The following is a 10,329-nucleotide window of genomic DNA, read 5'->3' on the forward strand; positions in this document are numbered from 1 at the left end:
GAGGGTAGAAGAGGGTTTAGAGAATAAGGAAGATTCTCTCACTTTGGAGAATAACAGGAAATTCACCTGTGTTATTTCTCTGTTTCATCTTTTCTTTCCTCCATTCTCTTCTCCATTGTTCCCTGGTTCCTTTGGATGGCTACAGTGCAATGAACACTTGCTGTGGTAGATACCATGTAAATACTATGGTTGCCATACAATTTGATGTAAGATATTATTTTAGGTAGAGTCCCAGATTGTTGCTGATTTTTTACTTGGCTTTTTTAGAGCATCCTCTAGCATTTTGGTTTAATTAATAATAGACAAAAAAAACAGCAAAAATTCTGAGTGGTGGCATACGTCTAGAGGTAATTATAAAAGTAAGAAAGAAGGATTCCTTAACACTTGAATGTAATTTACTTTAATCTGAGTTATAGCAACTCCTAAAGAGTTTTCTTCACTTGGGATTGGTTATTGGCAACTCATTAACAATCCACTAAAGATATTAAAAAAGTGTTATTGATCAAATACGTCTACATTATTCCACTTGTGATCCTGATAGTTGAGCCTAGAGCTGTGTGGGAGTGGCCTCATATGGGAGACAGCATGACGTAGTTGAAAGCATAGTGATGTTGATTTAGGCAGACTCCTTGGGGAAAACTTCAAAGCCACTGGGATTTTATGAATTAAGGCCTGAATTAGGGTTGGAGGGTTGGTTTGGGTCACACTGTTTGGCCCAGGCCTAACTTTCCTCATATGAAGCTCTTCTGTTACAGATTTTGATGTCATTTCCAAATCAAGCTGTCCAACTGTCACAGAGATATAGTCACAGCATTGAAAGGAGAAGACACTTATCATCAACTTTCGCTTGTGTCCTATTCCCAAACCACATTGGCTATAGTGGACTACGAATTAATATTCTATTGCATGTATTTTATATCAGAGGACTTGTTTATTAAATGTAAACTTTCAAAATATACAGCAAATTTATAACTCCGCATTTTTAATATAATGGTAGCCTTGAAAAGAAATGGAAGTTTCTTGGCCTTGTTATATCGTAATTTACAATCTACATAAAAATGGTTAGTTAGCATTTGAAAAGTGCTAATTAGGAGTCCAAACTCCGGAGGTAGCTTGTTAAATATTGTTACCTAAATCTGCACCACAGGGTTTGGTTATTTAGCAGAAGGCATGTTACAAATAATTCTTCACTGGAGAAATGAGTGGGGTTCAAGGTATATGGATGGTTGGAAAGATAGTACAGGCATCTTCATCCTAAAAAGGAAAAGAAAAAGGACCAAGCAAACAGCCAGCAAAAGTAGCAGCATAAAATGTTTGGAGTGACACCTTAGATCTAGAACTCCTTTTAGTCATTTGTGCCTCCTGTAATGGAAGACTAAAAGGCTTGTTGATCCTGTCTTCAAAATATTGTTAGGTCTGCTTTGGAGTTTCCTACAGGATGCTTTTTAGAGTCAAGAGTCATCTTAGTCCGCTTGGGTTGCTATAACAAAATATCATAGACTGGGGGCTTAGACAACACACATTTCCTGCTCATAATTCTGGAGGCTGGGAAGTCCGAGATCAGGGTGCCAACATGGTTGGGTTCTGGTGCGAACCGTCTTGCTGCCTTGCAGATGGCTGCCTTCCTGTCTCACATGATGAAGAGAGGGACAAAGAGAGCTCTGGTGGCTCCTCTTTTTCTTATGAGAGCACTAATCCCTTCATGGGGGACACACTTCATGACTTCATTCAAACCTAATTACCTCCCAAAGTCTCCAGCTCCAAACACCATCATATCGGGGTTTAGAGCTTCAACTATGAATTTTGAGGGAATATAAACATTCAGTCTGTAGGACGGTACTTTGAGGGAAGACTTTATTAAGCTTGAAAGAACAGGTTGTATGACTGTTTCTGTACCTGCCTGTAAATCAATATTTGTGTGTGTGGCACCATTCAGTCTGACTTGTTTTCATTTAACATACAATCTGGCAGCCAGGTGGTGGGGAGGAGACAATTAGTCCTCAGCTCTCTGATTGTTGCTGTCAACCTCGGGAGGCCCCGCTCTGAATATAAGAACTTCATTCTGTATCTGTCATTAACCTTTCAAACTGGAGGAGCCGTCTTTCTCAACTGGATTATATTTTTCCGTCAACAAACTCAAACCATGTAAATAATGTTAAATCACATTAATGAACTATGTACGTAAAGAACTTTAAATATGATCTAGAGGAATTTCCTCATGTGAAGAAATCATTCTTTATTACCCTGAGTCCTGAACCACAGGGATGGTTCAAGATGATCGCAGCAGACTTGTGAGGTGTTGAAACCGTCCTGGTGATGTGCAGAAGGAATGGGGACCATCGATTGGTTATTCAATCCTCAGAATCTCAGATTCCTCCAAGGATGAACTACGGAAGTCTATTTAATTTTTCATGTTCCTAGTCTACAAGCCAGAAAGATAGTCTTTAGTGTAAGTATTGCAATGCCCATAGAAAACAAATTGTTCGGAATTTATTTTTATCTTTTTTACCTTGTTCATTAACCCATTCCATAAGTGTTATTTATAGGCTTATGATTTTCAAAGGGTGACCCTTTTGAATCTCTTTGCATGGGAGCTAATATATTTTTGTAGAACTATTACAAATATTTTGTTGACTCTATTGACTCAGTGTTGAGGTATTTGGAGTGCAGAGTTTGAAGTAGAAATTGAAAAAGTGAAGGAAGGAGCAAATGGGTAAAAGATTCAAGGCATAGACTGGTGACAAATTAGTGTAATATGCTGTAGGGATTTGCTTATGCTGATTAAGAACCTTGTCCATGTGCAATTAGGAACTTAGTAAATTTTTATTTGATCAGTGTTTGCAAAGAATATGAAGGTGCTCCTAGGCATTGGGTGGACCAGGCAAGATTTTACCTAAGGCAAAAAAAAGGATCCCTTTTCCCACTGAGGATGATTTTTCATGTGTCCAGAAATTCTTCTTGCCAGTAAGGAAATGAGACCCACTGTCTTTGGGTGAATTTTAAGGGCAATCCGTCAGACCCATAGCCATGAGGTCTTGTGAAATATGTTTCACTTTTTGTCAATGATTCTACAGTTAAACTCTTGAGTTTCTTCAAAACTTTTGCACAGATTATTTATCACTACCTTACTTCCTAATATCTTTTGATTAGGTGTAGAATATCAGTGTTTATTATTATTACTATTCGATGTAACATCTTTGATCTATCTGCTTCAAAAAGCAACTGAAAGTAGAAATCTTCCTAACTTTTTCCAAAATAAAGAGCAAAAAAGATATCAGATGGACACATTTTTTAAAAAAAATCCAATCTCCTCATGTTCAAGGCCCTGTGCTAAATGCTCTGAACAACAACCAAACACGTGTTGCTTTTTGCTTTTAAATCTCCTGATTGCACCTTTGCTCTATGATTATGAAATATTCCCATAGAGGTTGAAGCTGGTTATCGTGCTTCAAAATTTTAAAAATGTGTTTCCATTCCTTTGCAAAATTGTCCCGGAATTCCTTCTTTTGCTTTCTGCGTAATTTCTGGTTTGCACTTAAATGTTTAGTTTGAACTTCCCTCTTCTACTCTAGCCAGCTTTCCATTTTAAAAGGATGCTTTCTTCTCTCTAATACTCCACCACCCCCACCCCAGGTCTTATATTTTTGTCCCTTGGCCCATATTTTTTGAAAACTTTGAGAAGTTGTAATAAGTTATCTCCAGGCTTCTTTGGCTTTCAAAAGGCTCCTGTTCTAGACAATTATTTGTCCTTTACTAACTTTGTTTTTCACTCTCTTATGATGAGTTAAAAAATCTCCCTTATATTATCTGCCTATTATTACTTCTTTAATGTCATGTAGCTTTTTCGGATCAGTTGTATTTTCCTGTCCGAGCTGATTTTGTCAATTACAGAACCACCCACAGAGACTCGGTAGTTCCTTCTTTGTCCAGCAAGTTGTTTGTGCAACATTTCGGTATCTTTTTTCCTTGGGTAAGTCCATTGTTAGCCCTCCTATATCTGTATCCTTCCTTTGGAACTCTTGACTCTACTTAATTCCATTTGCTGCCCTCAGGTCTTCAAGGCTCTAAGAAGCTGCCTTAGTCCACTCAGGCTACTATATCCAAATACCATAGACTATGTGGCTTAACCAACAGACATTAATTTCTCACAGTTCTGGAGGCTGGGAAATCTAAGATCAAGGTGCTGGCAGATTTAGTGTCTGGTGAGGACTTCTTCCTGTTTTCAGATGGCCGCTTTCTTGCTGTATCCTCACATGGCAGAGAGAGAGAGGGCTCTGGATTCTTCCCCTTCTTAAGAGGACACTAATCCTATCTTGGGGGCTCCCCTCTCATGACCTCATCTGAACCTAATTACCTCCCAAAGGCCTCACCTACAAATATCATCACCTTTGGGATCAGGACTTCGACATATGAATTTTGGGGGAATAGAAACATTCTGACCATAGCAGATGCCCATTATATCAAAGTTCTTACTTGTTTCTTTCCATAGAAAGCTTTAGGAACACACATACACACACACATTTTTTTTAGAGAAAAAGTACATGAAGAAAAACAATCTAATTATGATCATCATTAATATTGGGAAAGGTCATATGTCATATAAATTTTAAGATAGAAAATGATTTGAAACTAGGATATCTTTGATCAGTAGATCTTTGGAAGTAAGAAGATCATTGCAGTGTATGTCTATGTGCTAATTCTGTTAGGATTACTTTATAATAGAAATTCAACCAAAATTGTTCTGACTATTCAATGGGATAAATTATTTGTTCTCTCATGGATACAGTTATAAAGAATCACAGAGTTTTAGCTGTGATATTCGAAACACAAACCAGAGTAAGGGAGAGGTCAGGAGCTGTTGGTGAATTTATATGTTGTTGCTGCATTTATTTCCGAAGGGAAGACAAATATCTTAGGGGAGAAACAGAAGGAAGCAACACTCTGATTCTCCTCCAAGCACAGTCAAATGCAGTGTCCTTATTTTTCTTCAAAGAGTGTGTGTTCATGCTTGATGTTATGAAGTTATGAAGAAGACTGAGCCTTCAATTGGTTAAAAATCATGGAGCAAAAATAATGTTTTCTGGTGTTGACTTTTACAAACCGTAGAAAAATACTTAATAAATAAGAGGGAAATATATTCTCATTGATGACGTTTCTAACATCATTGGTTTTACTTTGCAATAATGTATGTCAGCTTCATAAGGAGTAACAACATAAATAACCAAAATATCAGGAAATAAATCCTTGAGAATTTCTCCTGAACCAAATTATTTTCTGAGAAAATTCTATTTTCTAAGATAGAGACTGACTCCTTCAATGGAGTCCCTTGCTTCCTGGTATTAGAACTAGGCAGTTCTGTAAGGTGATGGTAGTATTCTAATACTTACAATTAGTGGTTAAAAACAAATATTTTTTATTGGGGTTTGCAAACTCTTAATTTCTGTGATTTGGCCTACATAAAGTTCTGCCAACAAATCGATTCAGTCAACACTATCAACAAAATCAGCAAAATAAAGGAAACGTTTGATTTCATATGCATTCACTTAATAAGTGTTTATAGCACTCCTTCTGTACTCTAGATACTGTTCTATTCACAGTCAACCAAACAATCCTTCTTGACCTCAAGAAGCTTAGATTCTAGTAAGGGAGGCAGACAAAAATAAATAAATAAGTAAACATATATGTACCTACACCTAGAATAGTGACTGGTAAATAATAGGCATTTAGTAGCTTTTACAAAAATGGTTTTTATTGAAGTAAAATTTACATAAAGTATGGTAAGCAGAACAGTGGTCCTCCAGAGAAGTCCATGTTCCATCCCCTGGAACCTCTGAATGTTATGTGACAAGGGGAATTAGGGTGGTAGATGGGATTAAGTTTACCAGTAAACTGACCTTAAAGTGAGGAAGTTATCCCAGATTATCTGGATGGGCCCAATGTAGTCACAATGGCCCTCCCAATGTGAAAGAGAGAGTCAGTGTCAGAGGGACGCAATGTGAGAGAGACTTGAATGGCCGTCGCTGGCTTTGAAGACAGAAGGGAAGCATGAGCCAATGAATGTGGGTAGCCTCTAGAAGCTGGAGAAAGTAAGACATGGATTCTCCCCTGGAGCCTCCAGAAGGAACCAGCCTTGCTGACACCCTGACTTTAGCCCAGTGAGACCTATTTTGGACTTCTGACCTCCAGAATGCGAGATAATAAATTTATGTTGTTGTAAGCCACTAAGCTTGTAGTAATTTGTTGCAGTAGCAATGGGAAACTAATACACAGTAAAATTTACAAATCTTAAGTGTATAGTTTGATAAGACTTAAATACCTTCGCTCATGTAACCAACCAGGTTATAGACATTTCCATCACTAGGAAAATTCCTTCATTAGCTCCTTCTAGTCAAACCATTCTCCTCCAAACAGAAGAAATCACTAACCTCTAATCTTTCTAATTTCTACTACATTAAATTACTTTTGCCTGTCGTTGAATTTCACATAAATGAAATCACAAAGTATGCATTCTTTATGTGTGACTTCTTTCGCCATAGTGGTTTTGAGGTTCATCTAAGTTGAATTTATCAGTGGTTCAATCCCTTTGATTGCTGAGTAGTATTCTATTGCAAGCACACTGCCACGTCAGATCAGAGATATGTCTGCACCTGACAGTGTCACATCTGTTGTAATCTATTGGTTAAAGCAGTAACAGCACCTGCCCAGATTCAAAGGTTTGGAGAAACAACTCTACCTCTTGATGTGAGTGACAAAGTCTCTGTTATGGACCGAATTGTGTCCCCCCGCAAATTCATATGTTGAAGTCCCAATCCCCAGTACCTCAGAATGTGACTGTATTTGGAGGTAGAGCCTTTAAAGAGGTAATTAAGATAAAATGAGATCATATGAACCATAGAAGATTTAACCTCCAGAACTGTGAGGAAATAATTTTATGTATTTTAAGTCACCCAGTCTGTGGTATTTGTCATGGCAGCCCTGGAAAACTAATACAGACCCGTTGCAGAAGATGGGACTATTATTGTGGCTCCATTTGGAAAATACAGTCTGCTACAGTTAGGTGCAAGCCCTCCACCTTCTGTTAGTTTCCTACCTGTCCCATCTGTTTTTACGTCCCCCTCCCCCTACTTTCTTGCCTTCCTTTGGTTTAATTGATTATTCTTTGCAGTTCCATTTTTCCTCCTTTTTAGCTCTAACTCTGTTGTGTTCTTTCAGTGGTTGCTCCAAGGATTGTGTTTGTTTTGCATCCTTAGTTTATCAGCCTGCTTGGAATCAACAGTGTACCACTCTCACATTTAAGAGAATTTTAACATTATAACTCTTTTGTGCTCTTGTCTTATATTTTTCTTTTATATATATTAGAAACATTACAATACCATTTCATCATTATTTTCTTTAAACAGTTAATTGTCTTTTAAAGAAATTAGGAAAAAAATAAAATAGACTTTTTAATTTACCTATGTACTTAATTCAGGAGTTCTTCATTTCTTCTTGTAGATCTGACTTTCTACGTAGCATTTCCCTTCAAGCTAAAGAACTTCCTTTAGCATTTCTTAAAATAAGGGTCTGCTTGCAGGAAAGTTCCTTTAGTTTTATTTCGTGTGTAAAAAATCTTTATTTTATCCTCATTCTTGAAGCATATGTTCACCGGATAGAGAATTATAGTTTGACAGGTCTTAACATTTTTCTTGTACATGGGTTGATTTGTGTCCCTCCGTCCCCCCAGCAAATTCATATGTTGAAGTCATAACCTCTAGTACCTGGGAATGTGACCTTATTTGGAGATAAAGTCGTTACAGAGGTAATCAAGTCAAAACGAGGTCATTAAGGGGTCCTAATCCAATATGACTGGTTTCCTTAGAAAAAGGGAAAATGTGGTTAGAGACATGCATAGAGGGAAGACAATATGAAGAGGTATAGAAAGAAGATGGCATCTATAGCCAAGGAGACGGACCTCGAATAGCTCCTTCACTCATAGTCCTCAGAAGGAACCAACCCTGTCAAGATCTTGATTTTGGACTTCCAACCTCTAGTATCGGGAGACAATAAATTTGTGTCTTTTAGCTATCCAGTCTATGGTACTTTGTTATGGCAGTCATGGCAAACTAATGCACTTCCCATCACTTTAAAGGTTTTTTTCCATTATCTTCTGGCCTCCAAATTTTTTCTAATGAGAAGTAAGTTGTCATTATTATAATTGTTTCCCTATATGTAATGTGTCTTATTTTCCTCTGGAAATTATTTTAAGATTCTTTTCTTTTATCTTTGATTTTCGCTAGTTTGAAAATGATGAGGCTCAGTCTGCTTATCTTTGTATTGTCCTGCTTGGGGTTATCTGAACTTCTTGGATCTATGAATTAATTTTTTCATCAATTGATCTGTCTTCAGGTTCACTGACTCTCCTGCCATGTAAAATCTGATTTTAAACTAATCTAGTTAATTTTTAATTTCAGATACTGTATTTTTTAGGTTTAGGATTTCCATTTAGTTCTTTTTCATATTTTCCATTTCTCTGCTGAGATTCTCAGTTCATTTATTCATTCATTGTCTATATTTTCTTGAACAAATTTACAATAGCTTTTAAGAATCTATCTGCTAAATCCAACATGGGATAATTTTGGGATCTGTAGCTATTGCTTGCTTGTTTTTTGGATTATGGATCACATTTTCATGCCCCTCCCCCCTTTTTTCGTGTCTAGTAATTTTTTATTATGTGCTCGACATTTTCAATGATAAATTGTGAGGAGTCAGGATTATATTGAGTTGAGTTTTTTTCTGGCAGGCAGATCAAATTACTGGTGAATCCTCTTGACCCAGTCTGGATTGGTTTTAGGCTTTATTGAGCCAGATATATTTTGGTCTTGTCCTTTATCATAGGTTATGACTATTATTCTTGGGAGTGCTACTTACTCTTAAGGCACGAGTCATATTTAAATGCTCAATGCCCAGCAAGGTCTCTCAATTCTGGCGTGACTAGGACTCCAATTCCTCCCAGAACAGCCTGACTGTGGTATCTTCATTCAGCTCTTTACCAGCCAGTAGCTGCTCTCTGCTACACCCTTGGAGTGTTGTGTTGCTTATGCTCAGTCCAGCACTCAGGCAGGTACCCAAGGGTAACCACCACACAGATATCTGGAGATCCCTCCATACTGCCTTCTCTTAGTTGTACCATGATGTGTGAATTCCAGCTACCTGAACAGCCCCAAACTAGTCTGCTCTCTCAGATCCCAGAGATCATTGTTCTCCTGGGTTCTACATCTCTGAGTCGTCAGGAAAATTCCCCAAGAAAGAAAACTGCAATAAATATGTAGTTCACTCTGTGTATTTCCTGTCTTTCAAGCTTCAAGACCAGTGCTCTTTGTTGTTCAATACCTGAAAAAATAATTCCACTTATTATTTGTCCAGTTTTACAGTTGTTTTTGGTGGAAGAATAAGCCCAATACCACTTATTCCATCATGGCCCAAAGTGGAGTCTAATACTCACTACATTTTTATGCATAAATGAATGGATTTGACTTGGCATTCCTAGTGTTCAGTATAAGGCCTGGTACAATTGGAGCTTAATAAATATTTGTTGGATAAATTTCTAAGATTTCAAAGAAAATCTACCCTCAAGTTCCATTATTGGTCCACTATAAATGTGGAAGACAGGAAAGTAGAAGTAGAGGAAGAATTAAGTGCTAATATGGCACCTTTTTTTCCCTTATTTCGGTTATCTTGTACTTCATGCAAATAGAAATGTTTTCCTTTCCAGAACTGTTTTATTAATAGACTCTATAGAGGAGATAGAGGGGCATTGAAACAATGCAGATACTTTCTATGTGGAGAGAAAATTGACATCTGTAGTAGAACTTAGCTGCGAAGAAAGAGCCACATTGTTGAGATTGGAAGAAATAGACACGGCTTTCTGTGGGGAATAAGGAAAATGTCTTGTCAAGAGACCCATATCTTGTTTTATTGTGGATGTCATTGTCAGCTTTCCAACAAACTATACAAAAAGGATGACTCTCTCTCCTTTTCAGCAATTTTCACCTTGTTTTCTAAGGGATGTTTTGTGGTTTCACACCAGGCCCAGCTGGGTCTAAGCAAAATCAGCTGGGGGAATCCTTCAGCATCTGGGTCCAGCAGGTCCACTGTATGTCACCAGGTAAGGTGGGAGTTGTCAGCATCAAGCTTAGTCCTCAGCGGAAGCTCTGCCACCTCTAAGCACATGGTAACATGTAACCTTTATGCTAACAGAATAAAATGTTCATTGCTTCAAGTTTTCAGAATGATGATGCTCTCACTTTTCTTCTTTTCAAACTGGGACTCCTTCTAGAATATCCATTAAGG

The sequence above is a fragment of the Equus przewalskii genome, chromosome 9 (genome assembly GCF_037783145.1).
Source record: "Equus przewalskii isolate Varuska chromosome 9, EquPr2, whole genome shotgun sequence".
Classification (NCBI taxonomy): domain Eukaryota; kingdom Metazoa; phylum Chordata; class Mammalia; order Perissodactyla; family Equidae; genus Equus; species Equus przewalskii.